The sequence below is a fragment of the Aotus nancymaae genome, unplaced genomic scaffold (assembly GCF_030222135.1).
Source record: "Aotus nancymaae isolate 86718 unplaced genomic scaffold, 86718_ANA_hifiasm-v0.15.2.pri h1tg000053l, whole genome shotgun sequence".
In the NCBI taxonomy this organism is placed as follows: Eukaryota; Metazoa; Chordata; class Mammalia; order Primates; family Aotidae; genus Aotus; species Aotus nancymaae.
In genome coordinates this window covers 17,935,131-17,956,077 of record NW_026988467.1, presented here as the reverse complement: position 1 = coordinate 17,956,077, position 20,947 = coordinate 17,935,131, and the positions used below count along the sequence as shown (strand labels likewise).

The 20,947-nt window shown below is 40.0% G+C and overlaps 1 protein-coding gene across 15 annotated transcripts in view; it reads left to right on the top strand.

Annotated features, from left to right (window-relative positions):
- The window catches only part of EIF4G3 (eukaryotic translation initiation factor 4 gamma 3), a 377,718-nt gene that overhangs the window by 36,988 nt on the left and 319,783 nt on the right, over positions 1 to 20,947 (top strand). The window contains exon 1 of one of the 15 annotated variants that reach the window (XM_064363405.1): positions 2,625 to 2,643. The exons of the other annotated variants lie outside the window; for them this stretch is intronic. The gene's annotated coding sequence lies outside the window, so the exon portion shown is untranslated. Of the gene's footprint in view, positions 1 to 2,624; positions 2,644 to 20,947 lie in introns of those variants that run through there. 15 annotated transcript variants of the gene reach the window in all.

Sequence of the window (20,947 nt, the reverse complement as noted above, 5' to 3'; positions counted from 1 at the left end):
TCTGTTTTAGTAATATATATCTATCTCCATTTTTTGGAAATGACTGAGATTATAGGCACACGCCACTGTGCCAGGCTAAATCTTCTTTATAAGACAATTATGGAAATATTCTTTCTGTGGTACTGATTAGAATTTTTTTTTTTTGAGACAGGGTCTTGCCCTGTTGCCTAGGCTGGATGGAGTACAGTGGCACAATAACAGCTCACTGCAGCCTCGATTTCCCAGGCTCAAGTGATTCTTCCACCTCAGCCTCTCTTGTAGCAGGGACTATAGGCCCACACCACCACGGCTGACAAATTTTAAAAAATTTTTGGTAGAGTCAGGGTCTCACTATGTTGCCCAGGCTAGTCTTGATTAGGTTCAAATGATTTTCCTGCCTTGGCTTCCCAAAGTGTTGGGATTACAGGCATAAGCCACTGTGTCTGGCATAAGTAGACATTTTTAAAAACCTTTTTCTGTTCCCTGCACTGTTTCTCTCCTGCAAGGTTGGATCTGTTTTTTGTCTCGTTTCTTCACTTTCTTAATGTAAAATAGAAAGCATACTGTAGTATCGTAATCACTGAGTAAGCAGGATCTTTTTTTTTCTCTTGGTGGGAAAAAAAATACAAAGTTCTTTTGAAATAAAAATCTTTTTCCACACTTCTTTTTTCTTAACATAGAACTATACATAAACTTACACACACAAAGAAATTTTTTTTTTCTCAAATAGAAATGGTAATATTCAATTCAAACATATATGCTATTCCACAGCTTTTCTTCTTTATTCAGTGTGTTGTAGATCATTCTATAACATGACACAGAAAGAGAAGCTATTTGGTGAGTGGTTACCCAGTTGGAATTGGATGACACTTCTTCGTTTATATAGCATGACTTTGGGCAAACTGCGTTGCTGCTGTGAACTGGGGTTTTCTATTTTGAAAAATGGGAATAATAATTGTTCCTAGGATGTTTTTGAGGGTTAACATTAACTTGTGAAGTTCTAGAACAGTTGGTTCAAGATATTTAGCTGAATAAATATAAACTGTAATGATTATAATATAGCTATTTCTGAGTTAAAAAATATATATTATGGATTTATCACATTCATTAAGTCATTCTCAAATTGATGTGCAGAAAAATTTATTTTAGAACACCTTATTTTTTCCTTAGATGCCTTTAAAGTGATGGTTAGTTTTTATTTTAGTAAATGGCTAACAAATCTTATTTTGCTGTTAGTTCCTTGAGTGAAGAACTTAACTGAAGCTTCAAAGCTTTTATAAAATAGGGAAGTAATTAACTGCTTTTCATTCCTAACCCTGGATGTGTCTGCTTTTCTCAGGTTCTATTTTGTGTAGTTTTTACAATATAGTCTTGTTTTCAAATAGTAGTTTTCATATCATCCATTGCTGAAAACTACTTACTTTCATTTTATCTTTTTATAACCTGCTGCATAAATAATTTTGCCAAGGTCAGGTGTTGTGGCTCACGCCTGTAATCCTAGCACTTTGGGAGGCCAAGGCAGGTGGATCAAAAGAGGCCAGTTCAAGACTAGTCTGGGCATATGGTGAAACTCTGTCTCTACTAAAAATAGAAAAATTAGCCATGCGTGGCGGTGCATTCCTGTAGACCCAGCTATTTAGGGGCACTAAATAGCTGAGGCGAGAGGCTTGCTTGAACCCAACGGGTTGAGGTTGCAGTGACCTGAGATTGTGCTACCGCACTCCAGCCTGCGTGACAGAGTGAGACTCTGTCTAAAAAAAAATTTTTTTGCCCATGCTACTGTGACCTTTAATTTTAGTGAAAGGAAGAACATTTTATTGTTCCTATTCTGTTGTTTCTTTAGGTTATTGCCTTCTTTGCAATTGGAAAATCAGTTTCATAACGATTTTGTTGTTGTGTTGGTTATCCACAAATGTCTAGAGAATATTCCATTTTCCTGAGAAAGACACATTATGACTTTTTTTCTTTGAGGAGTGTCGCTCTGTCACCAGGCTGGAGTGCAGTGGCGCAATCTTGGCTCACTGCAATCTCCACCTTCCAGGTTCAAGCGATTCTCCTGCCTCAGCCTCTTGAATAGCTGGTACTACAGATGTGTACCACCACGCCAGCTAATTTTTTTGTTTTTAGTAGAGACAGGGTTTCACCATGTTGACCAGGATGGTTTAGATCTCTTGACCTCGTGATCCTCCTGCCTCGGCCTCCCAAAGTGCTGGGATTACGGGTGTGTGCCACTGCGCCCAGTCTGACATACTCTTATTGAGAGAAGAGAGCCTCAGCCAAATCTGGAGGGTGTTTTTAAGAATGTGGGAAATATTTGCTAAGTTAAGACCTCTAGCTTAGAGAATTAGGATGCTCAATAATGAGTTTATTTAAATCATGCATATAATATATGGTATTTGCCTTTTTTGAAAGCTTTGAGTTACCAGCATGATGCTTATTGTTTTATTTAGAGCCTATTGTTTCTTAAGTTTTTTTTTCCCTCAGACAGGATATCACTCTGTCACCCAGGCTGGAGTGCAGTGGCGATATTGTAGCTTACTCCTGCCTCAAACTCCTGGCCTCAAGCGATTATCCTGCCTTACCTTCCCGGTGTTCTGGAATTAAAGGTGTGAGCCACCATGCCCAGCCTTCTTGTTAAGATTTTTGACTTGTCATTATCCAGAAGTAAGTTGATTTCTTTATTTCTCAGTGGAGATATTCTTTTAGTTTCTTTTCTAGAGTAATAGTATAAATAGGGTTTGGCAAATGGGTAGAGGAAGATGTTTTTTTCTTTTGAAGTGGGTTTGTTTTGGGACCTGATAAAGTGCAACCAAGCATTTTGTACTTGACATCTTCTTAAAACTTGGAATATTTCTTTTTTTTTTTTTTTCCTTGTTGTATTCATTTATTTCAATAGTTTTTGGTTACGTAGATAAGCAGTGGTAATTGAGATTTTGGTGCACCCATCACCTGAGCAGTGTACACCGTACTCAGTCTTATCCCTCACCCTTACTTCCATCCTGGTGACTCCACAAATGCCATTTATCACTTTTGTGCCTTTGCAGCCTCATGATTTAGCTTCCACTTATGAGAACATACAATTTTTGGTTTTCCATTTATGTCTTTTTTTTATGAAAGATCAGAATGGCTTCAGTATTTTTTGCATCTATGTTCATAAATACCAGGCCAAAAATTCTCTTGTGCTGTTCTTTTGAAGCTCAGATAATCTTGTTTATGAAACTAAGTTTTTAAAAAAAATTTTTTTTAATTAATTTATTTACTTTAGGTGCATACTGTATCTGGCATTTCTCCCCATGTTATCCCTCCCCACCCGCCGCTGTCTCTCCCCTACCCCCCTCAACTGCCCCCAGTGTGTGATGCTCCTCTCCCTGAGTCCATGTGTTCTCGTTGTTCAACACCCACCCATGAGTGAGAACATACGGTGTTTGGCTTTCTGTTCTTGTGTTAGTTTGCTGAGAATGATGGTTTCCAGATTCATCCAAGTTCCTACAAAGGACGCAGACTCATTTTTTATGGCTGCATAGTATTCCATGGTGTATATGTACCACATTTTCTTTGTCCAGTCTATCATTGATGGGCATTTGGGTTGATTCTGTGGAAGTCTAATAATTTCTTTTTTTTTTTTGAGACAGTTTCCAGTCGACACTCAGAAACAGGTTGTTCAGTTTCCAAGTGGTTGTGCAGGTTTGTGTGTGTTTCTTGATCCTGAGTCCTAGTCTGACTGTGCTGTGGTCTGATAGACTGTTACGGTTTCTGTTCTTTTGCATTTGCTGAGGAGTGATTTGCTTCCAATGATGTGGTCAATTTTAGAGTAAGTATGATGTGGTGCTGAGAAAAATGTATATTCTGTGGATTTGGGGTGGAGCGTTCTGTATATGTGTATTAGGTCCACTTGGTCCAGCTCTGCATTCAAGTCCTGGATATCCTTGTTAATTTTCTGTCTCATTCATCTGTCTAATATTGACAGTGGAGTGTTGAAGCCTCCCACTATTATTGTGTGGGAGTCTAAATCTCATTTTAGGTTGTTAAGAACTTGCTTTATGTATCTGGGTGCTCCTGTATTGGGGGCGTATGTATTTAGGATACTTAGCTCTTCCTGTTGGATTGATCCTTTTACCATTATGTAGTGTCCTTCTTTGTCTCTTTTGATCTTTGTTAGTTTGAAGTCCCATTTTATCAGAGACTAGGATTGCAACCCCTGCTTTTTTTTGTTCTCTATTTGCTTGGTAAATCTTCTTCCATCCCTTTATTTTGAGTCTATGTGTGTCTTTGTATGTGTGATGGGTTTCCTGAATACAGCACACCGATGGGTTCTGACTTTTTATCCAGTTGGCCAGTCTGTGTCTTTTGATTGGGGCATTTAGGCCATTTACATTCAATGTTAATATTGTTATGTGTGGATCTGATTCTGCCATTTTGTTACTGGCTGGTTTTCTTTCCTATCAGTTGACTCATTTTCTTCATTGCGTTTTTGGTCTTTGCCAACTGGTTTGCTTTTGCAGTGACTGGTGCTTGTTCCTTTCCATGCTTAGTGTTTCTTTCAGGAGCTCTTGTAGGGCAGGTCTGGTGGTGACAAAATCTCTCAATAATTGCTTGTCTGTAAAGGATTTTATTTCTCCTTCACTTATGAAGCTTAGTTTGGCTGGATATGAGATTCTGGGTTCAAAGTTCTTTTCTTTAAGGATATTGAATATTGGCCCCCACTCTCTTCTGGCTTGTAGGGTTTCTGCAGAGAGATCTGCTATGAGTCTGATAGGCTTCCCTCTGTGGGTGACCTGGCCTTTCTCTCTGGCTGCCCTTAGCATTTTTTCCTTCATTTCAACCCTGGTGAATCTGACGATTATGTGCCTTGGGGTTGCTCTTCTTGAGGAATATCTTTGTGGAGTTCTCTGTATTTCTTGAATTTGAAATTTGGACTGCCTTGCTAGGCTTGGGAAGTTCTGCTGGATAATATCCTGGAACATATTTTCCAGCTTGGATTCATTCTCCCCATCATATTCAGATATACTGATCAAGTGTAGATTAGGTCTTTTCACATAATCCCATATTTCTTGGAGGCTTTGTTCATTTCTTTTCACTCTTTTTTCTCTTGTCTTGCCTTCTCTTTTTATTTCATTGAGTTGATCTTCAATCTCTGATATCCTTTCTTCTCCTTGATCGATCTGGCTATTAAAACTTGTGTTTGCTCCACGTAGTTCTTGTGCTGGGGTTTTCAACTCCATCAAGTCGTTTATGTTCTTCTCTAACCTGGTTATTCCAATTAGCATTTTGTCTAACTTTTTTTCAAGGTTTTTGGTTTCCTTGCATTGAGTTCAAACATGTTCCTTTAGCTCAGAAATGTTTGTTATTAGCCACCTTCTGAAGCCTGTTTCTGTCAATTCGTCTCACTCCTCGGTCAAGTTGTGATCCTGTGTTGTTGAGGAGTTGTGATGCCTTGAAGGAGAAGAGGTGTTCTAGTCTTTGATGGTTTCATCTTTTTTGTGCTGTTTTTTTCCCATCTTTGTGGATTTACCTGGCTATGCTGTCAGGGAACTGCTTGATGAGGTTGCTTGTCTGCCCAGGAAGGCCAGGTTTCTGTAGTTCTCTAACATCACATTCCTATATAAATTCTGCTGTGCAGTGTCCAGGCATTGCCACTCCTCCAGAGAGAATTCTATGGCCACATCCCTAAATGTCAACGGTTCTTTTTCTTCAGGCTGAGAGAATTTTGGGCGTTAGCCACGCTTGGTCGCTGGCTTAATAAAGGACTCATAATTTATTCTCAGAGTGTGGCCCATTCCTTGACTCACTCCGGTACAACAGAAGGCTCCATCATTTCTAGGCTTCCAGGGGATCCCAGCGTCTTAGCTGTGGATCTCCAATACCTGCAGGTCACAGGGCCACACAAGCTAGGCGTCTTTAGAGTAAGCCAGCTTGCACGTTAGGATGCTGCAAGTCACATAAAGGAGGCCAGCGAAGAGAGGCTGCTTCACACACTGTGGTTTACCCAGACACAGACCCTGCCAACTTCTTGGAATATTTCATTGCCATTTATCTAATTGGTCAAAGTTAGAAAAACTTGGAATATTTCATTGCCATTTATCTAATTAGTCAAAGTTAGAAAAACTTGGAATATTTCATTACCATTTATCTAATTAGTCAAAGTTAGAAACTGAGCTGGGCACAGTGGCTCATGCCTGTAATCCCAGCATTTTGGGAGGCCAAGGCAAGAGTATTGCTTGAGCTCAGGAGTTTGAGACCAGCTTGGGCAACATATGAGACCTTGTCTCTACAACAAATTAAAATAAAATTTTTTTTTTTTTAAATTTGTGGTGCACACCTGTAGTCCCAGCTGCTCCGGAGGCTGAGGTATGAGGATTGCTTGAGCCCAGGAGGTCAAGGCTGCAGTGAGCTGTGATCACACCACGGCACTCTAGCCTGGGTGACAGGGTGAGACATTGTCTGAAAAAACAAAGCAAAACAAAAGAAACTAATGGGCAATGATAGTATTTAGCTTTTTTTTTTCTGCCCATCAGGAAGTGAACTTTTTTAATTTTTAGTTTTTTGAAACAGTCTTGCTCTGTTGCCCAGGCTGGCATACAGTGGTGTGATCTTGGGTCACTGCAACCTCTGCCTCTCAGGTTCCAATGATTCTCCTACCTCAGCCACCTGAGTAGCTGGGATTACAGGTGTGTACCATCATGCTTGGCTATATTTTTAGTAGAGACTGGGTTTGGCCATGTTGGCCAGGCTGGTCTTGAACTCCTGACCTGAAGTGATCTGCTTGCCTCAGCCTCCCAAAGTGCTGGGATTACAGGCGTGAACTACTGTACCCCACCAGATGTCTCGATATTAAGAGCAATTTATATTTCCTTTGGTCTATGTTGAATCTTCTCAGCTGTGTACAACCTTCTTGGTTTTGGGGAAGGAGGGCTTAGGAATTCTCTCTTTTTTGGCTGGAGTGAACTTGTGTATTTTTTATTCGTAAATCTGTTGTACATTTTCCTTAGGTCACTCTTGAGGGACTTGGGTCAGTGTGATTCATGTACCTATTGAGTTAATTTTTATGACTTCTCTCCTAGACATTGAAGAGCCAGAGCTCTGACTTTTAGCTCTGGGGGACTGATTCTATAAATATGGACAGACAGGTAATTTAAATGGATTGCATTAGTGCAATTAATGGTGTTTCCAGGATATTTTGAAATTTTCTCCTCTGTGTTTCTTTCGAAAAAGCTTGGGGTTTGATGTTGGGTCTGACTTTGATGAACCACGTTTCCATGGGCTATTTTTAGTGTAATTCAATGCAAAAGGAGGAGAAACAGTTTTATTCCATATCGCTTAATTCAGAAAACTTGTGGTTTTAATTTGTTGGGTTAATGAGTATCATTGTCAAACCAAAACGTGCCCAAGGTAATTAGAATTCTGACAACATATGTCTTTTCTTTGTTTACTTTTAAAAAATATTACATTTAGATTTAGTTAGATTTAGCTAATAATTATTTTTAGAGTTTCAATCTGGGATTCACATTTAATTAACTTTTATTTTTTTTTGAGACAGGGTCTTCTGTTGATCAGGCTGGAGTGCAGTGGCACCATTGTAGCTCACTGCAGCCTTGACCACCAGTCTCAAGTGGTCCTCCCACTTTAGCCTCCTGAGCAGCTGGGACTACAAGTGTGCACCATCATGCTTGGTGGTGGTGGTGGTGGTTGTTGTTGTTGTTGTTGTTATTATTATTATTATTATTATTATTTGAGACGGAGTCTCGCTGTATCGCCAGGCTGGAGTGTAATCCCAGCACTTTGGAAGGCCGAGGCGGGCGGATCACCTGAGGTCAAGAGTTTGAAACCAGCCTGGCCAACATGGAGAAACCCCATCTCTACTAAAAATACAAAATTAGCCAGGTGTGGTGGCTCATGCCTGTAATCACATTAGGATCACTTTAGCCCAGGAGTTCAAAGCTGCAGTGAACTATGCTTGTGCCACTGCACTCTAGCCTGAGCAACAGAGTGAGACCTTGTCTCCAAAAAGAAAAAAAAAAAGGAAAAACAAAACAAATTAATATCACGAGAACCAGCCATGTAATTTTAGATTTTCTTTGTTATTGTTGAGACAGAGTTTCACTCTTGTTGCCCGGGCTGGAGTGCAATGGTGCAATCTTGGCTCACTGCAACCTCCACCTCCCAAGTTTAAGTGATTCTCCTGCCTCAGCCTTTAGAGTAGCTGGGATTACAGGCATGTGCCACCGTGCCCGGCTAATTTTGTATTTTTAGTAGAGACGCGGTTTCTCCCATGTTGGCCAGGCTGGTCTCAAACTCTTGACCTCAGGTGATCTGCCTGCCTCGGCCTTCCGAAGTGCTGGGATTACAGGTGTGAGCCACCATGCCCGGCCGTATTTTAGATTTTCTAGTAGCTACATTAAAAAGTAAAAAGAAACAGGAGAAATCAATTTTAATAATATTTATTTAACTCATTATTGTTAAGACATTATTATTAAGACATGATCATATAAAAATTCTCAGTGAGATACTGTATTTTACATTGTTTATACTAAGTCTTTGCACTTCAGTGTATGTTTTATACTTTAACAGCACACCTCATCTTGTACCAGGCAGATTTCAAGTGTTCAATAGCCCCAGCATTCCTGGAGGCTACCTATTGAACAGTGCAGTACTGTAATATATTAAAGCGTAAATACTGTTTTCTGTCTGCTTTTAGAAAGGATCACAACTAGCAGAATTAAGATGCAAGGGAAAGGATGAAGAGGCAGAGCTATATGACAGGCAATACCTATCAGTATTGTGATGGTTCCTACCATTTCCTTCTTGGGTTAGTTACTCTACTAACAGCTGTGGGTAACTTTGTCCAGGCATTTGGGCATTGTATTGTCATTTTATTATATTTCAGTTTTTTCCACTAAACCATGTAGTTAAGACAAGGAAGAATTTTTTTTTTTTTTTTTTTTTTTTCCTTTTGGCAAGGGAATATGTTCTTTGTGTTCTTTGTTTCTGTTTTCATAAAGGTCTGTCTATGCTGGGAATAAAGTAGATAATATACTTACTGTTAGAGGTCTTTCTACTTAGAACAGAGAGCTCTGGCATGATTGATTGTATGGCTGGGACCTGGGTGTGTTATATTACCCATATTAGTTATGCATGAATTGATTCCCAGGCTTATTCTACAAATTGGGAGTCAGGGAAAATGTATATACTGTCAGGAGTAAGACCACATGTGAGGACTCTAGTTTTAGTGAATACTGATATACAGTCTCGTATTTTTGCATCTTTCTGTGTTAGCTTTTGCCAGTAATAATAACAAACATTTGATGAAAATATTCTATGTGGACTATTGATTTTTTACCCCATTTAATTTTCTTTCTGTTTTTTTTGTGATGGAGTTTTGCTCTTGTTGCCCAGGCTGGAGTGCAGTGGTGCAATCTCGGTTCACTGCAACCTCCACCTCCCAGGTTTAAGTGATTCTCCTGCCTCAGCTTCCCAGGTACCTGGGATCACAGGCATGCACCACCATACCTGGCTAATTTTGTATTTTTGGTAGAGACGGTTTCAGCTTGTTGGTCAGGCTGGTCTCGAACTCCTGACCCAGGTGATCCACCTGTCTCTGCTTCCCAAAGTGCTGGGATGATAGGCGTGAACCACCACACCTGGTCTACCCTGTTTAATTTTCATAATCCTGCTGTGACTATGCAGGTGGTGTTGACCTCATTGTATAGATGATGAAAATAGGTTTTACTGTCTTCTGTTACAAAAGGCATTTGCATCTCATGAATGGAATTTGTGTGTAAATTTAGTGTATGTGGTGGGATGTATTTCTTCTCTTAGGATCTATAGCAGTAACATGATGATGATGTTTTATGTGAAATTTATGTTTGTGTTTAGGCAGATGTAAAGTGGCACATCTGGTTTGAAAACCTCAAACAATTATATTTTAATATACTGTATATATGTCTGAGATTGGTAGCTATAAGAGAATAAGACAAAAATAAAAAATACTGCGTAGTACTCTATAAAAATACGCTATAATATAGCAGAGCAATGCATTGTTCATCAACTGGCTTCACAAACAAAATATAAAGTTCCTTGCATGTGCCGTCCTTGATCACTTGCTCCTCTCTTTCACCAGAGGTAACTGGTATCCTGAATTTGGGATTCATTAGCCCATTATATTTCTTTTATTTTTATTTTTATTATTTTTTGAGATGGAGTCTCACTCTGTCGTCCAGGCTGGAGTGCAGTGTTGCAGTCTTGGCTCACTGCAACCTCTGCCTCCTGAGCTCAAGCGATTCCCATGCCTCAGGCTTCCAAGTAGCTGGGATTACAGGTGTGTACCACCATGCTCAGCTAATTTTTGTTATTTTTAGTAGAGATGGGGGTTTCACCATGTTGGCTAGGCTGGTCTTGAACTCTTAACCTCATGTGATCCGTCTGCCTCGTCCCTCCAAAATGCTGGGATTACAGGCACGTGCCACCCTACCTGGCCAGCCCAATGTATTTCTATATTTATTCATATGTATGTCTGAGTTTTCCAGGTGTCTGTTTTTGTTTCAGCTAAGAAATCAGAATTATTAAATCTCAACGGACATGTGGGTATTTTTTTCAGCCTGTAAGGTATTTTCTGTACTTAGTTCCAACGTTGTATTTCTGGAGCGTTATTAGGTCTCATGACTGAGATACAGGAATGTGAAGTTTGAAAGAGTTAATCTCAGTGTTAATACCCAATATTTTGAGCTGTTAAGATTTTAATTTTATAAAGGGCAGGAATAAGACTGTTTAAAATTATTTTTCCCAGTGAAGTAAAATTCTAATGTGAGATTTTATTAAGTAACTATGGTCTGTTTGCTGTATTTAGGTGTAAGCATAGAAGCAGCAAGTGACATTGAAATCCACGGTGGAATTCTCGGCAATAAGTACAGTTCAACAACTGAGAACATTGCTTGTGATGATGGTGACCTTTAAGCATCCGAATTCTCATGATACTTATTTATCTATAAATGAGAATAACAATGCTTACATTATTAGGATAATGGGGAAGACTAGAGTATATAGTATATGAATCATCCTGGGTGCTCTCTTAGCATATCAGGTATTTTTCAAACCTTAGTATTTGTGGCCTTTGAATTTAAACAGTTGCCTGAAAGCCTGGTGTGTTATTAGCTTCAATTGTTGGAGATAGTGTCAATGAGTGGAATTTATCAGTTAGAAGCTACTCCTAGATTTTCAACACTCTGAAAGGTAGGACTATGTTTCCTTGATTGTTGCATCTTCATCCTCTTATAGGGAGTCAGTGGTACTCCAAACCAATAGCATAGACAACAGTCATTAAGAAAGAAGACTTCAGAAGGCTTTGTGCTTGACCTCAGCCCTGTCTGTAAAGTGTAACATTATTTAATTAAATCTGGTACATTGTCATTTTTGTTTAATAGGATATTTTTCCATTTGAAACAAAAGTAAATGTTCATAATGAAAAATTTGGGTCTAGGTGTGTTGGCTCACACTTACAATTCCAGCACTTGGGGAGCCGAGGTGGGTGGATCGCTTGAGTCCAAGAGTTTAAGACCAGCCTGATCAATATGGTGAAACTCCATCTCTACCAAAAACACAAAAATTAGCTAGGCATGATGGTGTGCACCTGTAATTCCAGCTACTCGGGAGGTTGAGGCAGGCGAATCTCTTGAACCTGGGAGGCGGAGGTTGCAGTTAGCCAAGATCACTCCACTGCACTCCAGCCTGGGTGACAGGATGATATTCTGTTTAAAAAAAAAAAAAATGGAAGTTTTAAAAGCTCTGAAAGCTGGGTGTGGTAGCTCATCCTATACTTCTAGCATTTTGGGAGGCTGAGATGGGAGGATTGCTTGATCCTAGGAGTTTGACACCAGCCTATGCAACATAGTGAGACCCCATCTGTACAGAAAATAAAATATAAGCTGGGTGTGGTGGATTATGCCTGTGGTCCTAGCTATAATACTTGGGAGGCTGAGGCGGGAGGATCTGTCGAGCCCAAGAAATCCAGGCTTCAGTGAGCACCACTGTACTCTAGCCTGGGTGACAGAGCATGACTGTTTGAAAAACAGATAAAAGCTATGAAGAGACCCTGATTTCACTATTCAGAAAGAACCTCTGATAAACTTTCATTTGAATGTTAAGGAAAATGTTTGAATCTCTCAGTTTTTAAATCTCATTTCAAGGACAATATCACTTTGACTATGTTTATTGAGTTTTGAGTAAAAATATCTAACAATAGTTTTACTTTGGTATGAAGAACATTATATTAATAATATTGATCTTTATATTGCCTTCATTGTTGAAAAATACTTTTCCTCATATAAAAGTCTGTGTTGATAAGGTTTTTTCTTCCTTTTTTTGATTATGAAAAAAAATTTTTTTTTAAGACAGGGTCACACCATTTCCCAGGCTGGAGTACAGTAATACGATCACAGCTTACTGCAACCTTGACCTCCCCAGGCACAGGTGATCCACCTCAGCCTCCCAAGTAGCTTGGACTACAGGCACACATGACCACGCCTGGCAAAGTTTGCAATTTCTTATAGAGATGGGTTTTGCCATATTGCCCAGGCCAGTCTCAAACTCCTTGGCTCAAGCTATCCTCCTGCCTCAGCTGCCAAAAGTGCAGGGTTTACAGGCATGAGCCACCATGCCTGGCCACACTCTTTTAAAGTAATGTAAAAATAATTGTTTTCTGGCTTATATTAATTCTCACAAGACTTGTATTACTTCTTACTTAAGTATATATGTAATTTTTTATTTTTTTCTTCTTGGTGTCTTCAAGCTATTTGACTTTGATGTTTCCAGACTTGTGTGTTTGTTGATTTGTTTTATATTTACCCTGATTAGGATTTCTCTAAACTTCCTGGATCTGTGGTTTGGAATTCTTAATTTTTTTCTGGAAAATTCTAGTTCGTTATCTCAAATATTTCTTTTATTTTAGTCTTTTTTTCCTTCTCTGAATCCAGTTATATGTATATTATACCATTTGCTATTTTCCCACATTAGTGGAACCTCTTTTTCTTGTTTTTTTTTTTTTTTTTTTTTTTTTTTTGTTTGTTTTTGTTTTTTCCTTCCTATGTTTTAGTTTGGGTAATTTCTGTTGATATATTTTCATGTATCTTGAAGTCCATTGAGTCTTTTTTTTCTTTTTTTGAGACAGAGTCTCACTCTGTTGCCCAGGCTGGAGTGCAGTGGCGTGATCTTGGCTTACTGCAGCCTTTGCCTCCTGGGTTCAAGTGATTTTTGTACCTCAGCTTCCTGAGTAGCTGGGATTACAGGCGCACGCCACCATGCCCGGCTAATTTTTGTATTATTAGTAGAGACGGGGTTACATCATGTTGACCAGGCTGGTCTTGAACTCCTGACCTCAGGTGATCCACCCACCTAGGCCTCTGAAAGTGCTAGAGTTACAAGCATGAACCACCATGCCTGGCTGGCACTGTTTTTTGTTTCTAGTATTTGCATTTAGCTTTTGAAATTACTCCATCGAAAAATAATTTTTCTTCCTGAAATTACTCATCTGTTCATGTATGTTGTCTCCTTTTTCACTGTGCCCTTTAACATACTAATCATAATTACAGAAAAATTCCTGTCTTCATTTTTCTAGCATCTGTGTTATCCCTGAATCTAGTTGTATTAATTGCTCTTTTCCCTATAGGTGGTTTTTTCTCTATTTGTGTCTTCTAAGTTTTGATTAAGCATTAAGCATTGTATGTAAGAACAGTAGAGAATGAGATAAGTAACATTTATGTTTGGAAATTGGTATGCCTCTTCTTTCAGGCCTTTAAGCGTCAAGTATTGGGTACTTAGTTGAGCTAGTTAGCTCACGCCTGTAATCTCAGCATTTTGGGAGGCTGAGGTGGGTAGATCACTTGAGGTCAGGAGTTCGAGACCACCCTGGCCAACATGGTGAAACCCCGTCTCTACCTAAACAAATACAGAAAATTAGCTGTTTGTGGTGGCATGCACCTGTAGTCCCAGCCACTTGGGAGACTGAGGCAGGAGAATTGCTTGAACCCTGGAGGCAGATGTTTCAGTGAGCCAAGATTGCACCACTGTACTCCAGCCTGGGTAACAGAGTGAGATTTCATCTCAAAAAAAAAAAGAGGTGGGGTCTCCCTGTGTTGCCCAGGCTGATCTTCAACTCCTGGGCTCATGTGATCCTCCCGCCTTGTCCTCCTAAAGTGCTGGGATCACAGCTACTGCACTTGGCTCTAGCTTGGGTTTTTATTGTTATTGTCATTACCTTTGGTGTACCACAGGCTTTAGGGTCTTAAAGTGGTAACTAATTTACCCACAGTGGTAGAATATCATTGCTTGGTACTAGGTGCTAGGATTGTGCTAGAGGCAGTTATCTGGATCCACCCTCAGTCTTATGCAGACCTCATGTACCTGGGTCTCAGATGTGGCTTTGTCAGTGTTACCTCCCCTCTTCCATGTGGCAGTCAGTGTTTGTCTTATATTTGTGGTTATTCTTGGGTTGGAATTTCTCACCCCATGCCCGGTGGTAGCAAACTTCTGCTTGATGTATCAGTATGGAATCCTAGGTCCAAGATAGTTTCCATCCTCTTCCTCACTAGGTTTAGGGTGGGAGGTTGTTATTTCTTCATCCTGGCAACAGTAGATTTTGGAAATATCCTGGGGAAGAAAAGGGTTTGCTGCCTTCTCTACAGTCAGTAACCTCTGCTTCATAGCAGGAAAGGACCCTTGGAATCTATTTTGGCTTTGTGCCTGTTCCTAGCTGTGGAGGATCTACCTCTTGCACTCCTGTTCCATCAAATGGGACTCTCTCCAGTTTCTGTCATGAGGCCAGTCTTTCTCATGAGCAACTGTGAGAGATATGTAAAGATCTTGCTCATGTGGAGATTTGTAGTGAAGATCTTGCAAGTGAATATAATATAATACTTACCAAGAGCCTTGTGTCTGGGCACTCAGTTTGGAAACTGATATGCCAGCCACTTTTTAATTTTTAGGAATTTATTAAACTTTTAGCAGATTTTTTCTTTGTTTTTGAGACAGAGTCTCACACTGTCGCCTGAGGTGGAATGTAGTGGTGCGATCTCGGCTTACTGCAACCTCTGCCTCCCAGGTTTAAGCAGTTCTCCTGTCTCAACCTCCCGAGTAGCTGGGATTACAGACACTTACCACTACACCTGGCTACTTTTTTGTAGTTTTAGTAGAGACGGGGTTTCACTATGTTGGCCAGGCTGGTCTTTGAGTGCCTGACCTCATGATCTACCTGCCTTGGCCTCCCAAAGTGCTGGGATTACAGGTGTGACCCACTGCACCCAGCCAGATTTTTCTTATTACAGCTAACCATCTCTTTCTCTCGTGGTCTGCCATTTTGTCTGTTCTTTATTGGAGGACCTTGTCCTTCTTTGGAATTCAATTCATTTTGTTCCCTTGCAAGTTCAGCTTTCTAATGGGCGAAAGAAAAGTTACATTTTATATTATGTAGCCTTTTCTCCTTTTAGAGTGAGTGTGATATTCTTTGCAGCTTTCTTTTTCCTAAGCAGAAACAGAATCTTTTGAATTAATCTGTGTCAAATTTCAACATTCAAAATTGTAATCATTTCATGAAGGATTATAAAAATGCTTGAAATACTAGGTGAAAAAACTAGATTTAGGAAATCAAGGCAATGAGACAATATAAGAATAGAGATTAAAAAATAACTAAAGAGGTAGGTAGAGCCATGAGTGTTATACAGAAATGAAGACAAAAGAACCTGGATAACTGATGGATGTGGGTTGGAGTTATGAATCTGAGCTTCATAATGACCAAAGCAAAGTTACATAATTGACAGTGTTGGAACTTTTGTGTGTGTGTGCGCGCGCGCGTGAGAGTTTCGCTTTTGTCACTCAGGCTGGAGTGCATGGCATGGTCTTGGCTCACTGCAACCTCTGCCTGCCAGGTTCCAGCAAATTCTCCTGCTTCAGGCTTCCGTGTAGCTGGGATTACAGGCACCTGCCACCACTCCTGGCTAATTTTTATATTTGTATTAGAGACAGGGTTTTACCATGTTTGCCAGGCTGGTCTTGAACTCCTGACCTCAGGTGATTTGCCACCCCACCCCTGGCCTCCCAAAGTGCTGGGATTATAGGCATGAGCCACCATCCTAGCCAAAACTATTAATATGAATTTATTTCCATGAGTGCATTTAAGTAGGGAGAAATATTTTTTGCTTTACTGGCAGATCTAGTGAAGTGAATTATGCAATTTATAAGACATCTGTCCTTAATATAGATACTTTTTAAATTGTGTTACTTTTTAAAGTGTGTTGTTTGTGCTCTTCTCACATTTTGTGCTGGAGGAGCTGAGATAATTTCTTGAATATTAGTGCCTGGTATTACAATGTAAGATGGTAGTTACAAGATAGTTGTTGTTTGAATCCCAGAGTCCTCAAAACAATCTATTAGTTTATTATTGCTAGGAAGCCAGGATGGCCTCATGCACAGGTGGGGTTAAGGAATGCATTCATTTGTTCCTTCATTTAACAAACATTAATTGCATGCCTACTGTGTATAAGGTATTGTATTAAAAGCTGAGGATAGGCCGGGCGTGGTGGCTCACACCTGTAATCCCACCACTTTGGGAGGCTGAGGTGGGCGTATCACGAGGTCAGGAGTTCGAGACCAGCCTGACTAACATGGTGAAACCCTGTCTCTACTAAGAATGGAAAAAAAGTTAGCCAGGTGTGGTGGCGCATGCCTGTAATCCCAGCAACTCAGGAGGCTGAGGCAGGAGAATCGCTTGAACCTGGGAGGCAGAGTTTGCAGTGAGCCGAGGTTGTGCCATTGCACTCCAGCCTGCACAACAGAGTGAGACTCAGTCTCAAAACAAACAAACAAACAAAGCTAAGGATATAGCAGTGAATGAAACAAGCCTTTTTTTTCCACAAAATTTTATTGTATTGAGATAAAAGGTAGTACCCAGACATAATTGTCAGATGGTGATAAGTGCTGTATAGAAAAATAACGCAGGCCTGATATGGTGGCTCATGCCTGAAATCCCAATACTTTGGCAGGCTGAGGTAGGTAGATTGCAATTACACAATTTTGAGTCCTGAAGAAAAAGAAAGTTAAAAGTATTTAAAGGAAACCAGGCACAGTAGATCATGCCTGTACTCTCAGGACTTTGGGAGTTCCAGGCGGGAGGATTAGTTCAGCCCAGGACTTCAAGACCAGCTTGGGCAACATAGTAAGACCCCATATCTACAGAAAATATAAAATTAGCCGGATATGGTGAGCACGCCTGTAGTCCCAGCTACTGGGTGGGGGAGGGTGCTGAGGTGGAAGGATTGCTTGAGCCTGAGAGGTCGAAGCTGTGGTGAGCCATCATTTTGCCACTGCACTCTGGCCTGGCAGCAAAGTGAGACCTTGTCTCAACAACACCACCACCAACAATAAAAATTATAGGAATAACCAGGGTGTGATGAGTCACACCTGTAATCCCAGCACTTTGGGAGGTGGGCGAATCATCTGAGGTCGGGAGTTTGAAACCAACCTGACCAACATGGAGAAACCCCGTCTCTACTAAAAATACAAAATTAGCCAGGCATGGTGGTGCTTTCCTGTAATCCTAGCTACTCAGGAGGCTGAGGCAGGAGAATCGCTTGAACCTGGGAGGCAGGTTACGGTGAGCCAAGATCCCACCATTGCACTCCATCCTGGGCAACAAGAGTGAAACTTTGTCTCAAAAAAAGAAAAATTATAGAAATAAAAAATAAGAAATTATGGTATAATAACTCTTTATGCAGCATTTACATTGTATAAGTAATCTAGAGATGATTTGAAGTATACAGGAGGATATGCATAGGTTATATGCAAACACTAGACCATTTACATCAGGAATTGAGCATCTGTGGATTTTAGTATCCACAGGAGTCCTGGAACCAATTCCCTTTTGATACAGAGGGACAAATGTACTTCATCAATTGACCTAGATCCATCTCTGTTAATGTGTTCTTTTTTACTTGATGTCTTTATTTTCCTTATCTTTTTTTCTTGGTTTGTTTAAAAAAAAGGGTCTGACTCTGGTAGCCCAGGTTAGAGGAACGGGGTGGCATGGTCATAGCTTACTGTAATCTGAAACTCCTGGGCTCAAGGAATCCTCCCATGTCAGTCTCAGGAGTAGCTGTGACTATAGGCAGGTGCTACCCTGCCCAGCTATTTATTTTTTGTAGAGATGAGGGCTTGCTATGTTGCCCAGGCTGCTCTTGAACTATTGGCCTCAAGCAATCTACCTTGTCCTCCCAAAGTACTGGAAATGTTTCCCTCAACTTGACATGTTTACTAAGTCTCTTAAGAATCAATACTTTACATAATTGCAGTGTAGTTTTGTGGTTAAGAGTATGGCCTCTGGCGTCAGAATACGTAGGTTCAAATCTTAGTCTTGGATACGTTTTTTTGCCTTTTCTGTGCCAGTTTTTTTTTTCTTTAATATTAATTTTTATATACATTCTTGAGACAGGGTCTCACTCTGTCACCCAGGCTGGAGTGTAGTGGCACGATTACAGCTCACTGCAGCCTCGACCTCCTGAGCTCAAACGATCCTCCTGCCTTAGCCTCTTCAGTAGCTGGGACTACAGGTATGTGCCACAACCATGCCTGGCTAATTTTTGTATAGACAGGGTTTCACCATGTTGCCCAGGCTGGTCTTGAACTCCTGGACTCAAGCAGTCCTCCCTCCTTGGCCTCTCAAAGTGCTGGGATTATAGCTATGAGGCACTGTGCCTGTTCTGTGCCTGATTTTCCATCCTGAAATAGGGAAATAATAGAACATTCCTCCAAAGTTTGTTGTAAATGAATTAATGTGCATAGAACAGGGTCTGTCATACTTAGTGCCTAATAATATATATATCATAATAATATATATGTATTTTCTGATATGGAGTCTCACTCTGTTGCCCAGGCTGTAGTGCAGTGGCACTGTCTCGGCTGACTGCAACCTCCGCCTCCCAGGCTTAAGTGAGTCTCCTGCTTCAGCTTCCCGAGTAGCTGGGATTACAGGCATCTGCCACCACTCTTGGCTACTTTTTGTATTTTTATTATAGACAGGTTTTCACCATGTTGGCCAAGCTGGTCTCGAACTCCTGACCTCAGGTGATGTTTCTGCCTCGGCCTCCCAAAGTGCTGGGATTACAGGTATGAGCCACTGCACCCGGTCTAGTGTCTAATAATATTAGCTATTTTTATTGTATGGAATATATAACCATGGAGCTTTTCTTTTAAGGGCCCTTGTCATTAAGAAAGGGCACTGTTTCAAATGTTTAAATAGAGTTTAAATATTGTTTCTGAGACTTCCCAATTTTTGTTTTACAGCAACTTTATCAGAAGTTGAATAGTTTAGAATTCTCTCATCTTTTAAAAAGCTTTTCTTTATATCTCATATGCTCCATATGTAGAACCCAGATTTGGTCTTTTTTACACATTAACATTGTATTGGATACAAAGTTACTGAGAAATCAGAAGCTTTAAGTGGATATGTAATTAAAATAAATTTCTTTCCTTCTAATTCATATACCATTGTAGTAGCTGATACTACGGTATACATTTTTTTGGTAATATGGGGGCTGAATCACTTTTGATGAGGAATTAATGGAACTTATTTCTAAACCTGGATGTGTTGAAACAGTTAATTCATCTGGAGGTGATTTTAGATCTACTTGATATTGAAGAGCGATAATCAGAAAGCACTGTAGTAATAGAAAATTATGATGGAAATATTAATTCCCCTTTTTGATTAATAATTGAGCAAATTTTTACTTAGTATTTTCACAAAAATGAAGTTCTTTAATTTGACTGGTTTAAAATGGTTATTCTCAATCTTTTTCAAAGGATTATATTATTTAACTGTTTAAGAGTATACTTTGTTGTCAGCTAACCATAGTAAATGCCATTTTTATGCTTCCTTTAAGAAGGATTGCACAGAAAAATTAAAAAGCCAGCATACTGGGATACCAACCACTACTGGGTGGTACAGTTTGAGGTTTCAAAATTCTGAAGAATTTTCATTTCCTCTACCTTCTATAGCACCATGAAGGCTTCTGACTATTCCCGGAAGTCAGTCTGGCCATCTTCTCTGTTTTATGTGTCAGTGAGTTACCCTCTTATAGAAGCAAAATAAAGCCTACCCTTTAGATTTCCATAATAAATTATCAGCTTTGCTGGCTCTTCAAGGTGTTTGAAGACAGTAGTGCGCACGTAAGAAGTAATCTCACATCTTTACTACACGGTGTTGGACAGCGGTTTGAATGTGTCAGATGAAGTACATTTGATGAAAGCTTTGTACTACACCTTGAAGTTTTTTTTTTTTTTTCTTTGAGACAGAGCCTCGCTCTCGTTGCCCAGGCTAGAGTGTAATAACACAGTCTTGGCTCACTGCAACCCCACTTCCTGGGTTCAAGCAGTTCTCCTGCCTCAGCCTCCCAAGTAGCTGGGATTACAGGCACCCACCACCACAGCCACCTAAGTTTTGTATTTTTAGTAGAGAGGAGGTTTCATCATGTTGGCTAGTCTGGTCTCGAACTCCTGACCTCAGGTGATCCACCTGCCTTGACCTCCCAAAGTGCTGGGATTACAGGCGTTTGCCACTATGCCCTGCCTACAGCTTGAATTTGAGTGAGAGATATGCAATGTTTAAGATATTTGAAGAAGAAAATATCATGTATTTCCAACTCCTAAATTGATCCCTGGAGATAGACCATCCAAAGGCTGTGTGTACCATAGCAATTTTGTCTCATAGAAATGCCTTCTATATAAAACTTGCTCTTCGTCATCACTGGAATTATGCCATTGAATAAGATTTCTGTATTTTTTATGGGACCTATGCGGCAGAATTTTACTTGATCATAGTCTAGAAAGGAATTCTACAGATAAGTTTGTTTTCTGTAGTTTAAAAAGTTGTTCAGTGCAATTTGTCTTTTCCTGCCCCCTCTTCCTTTTTTATTTTAACCGTAATGCCAGTAGA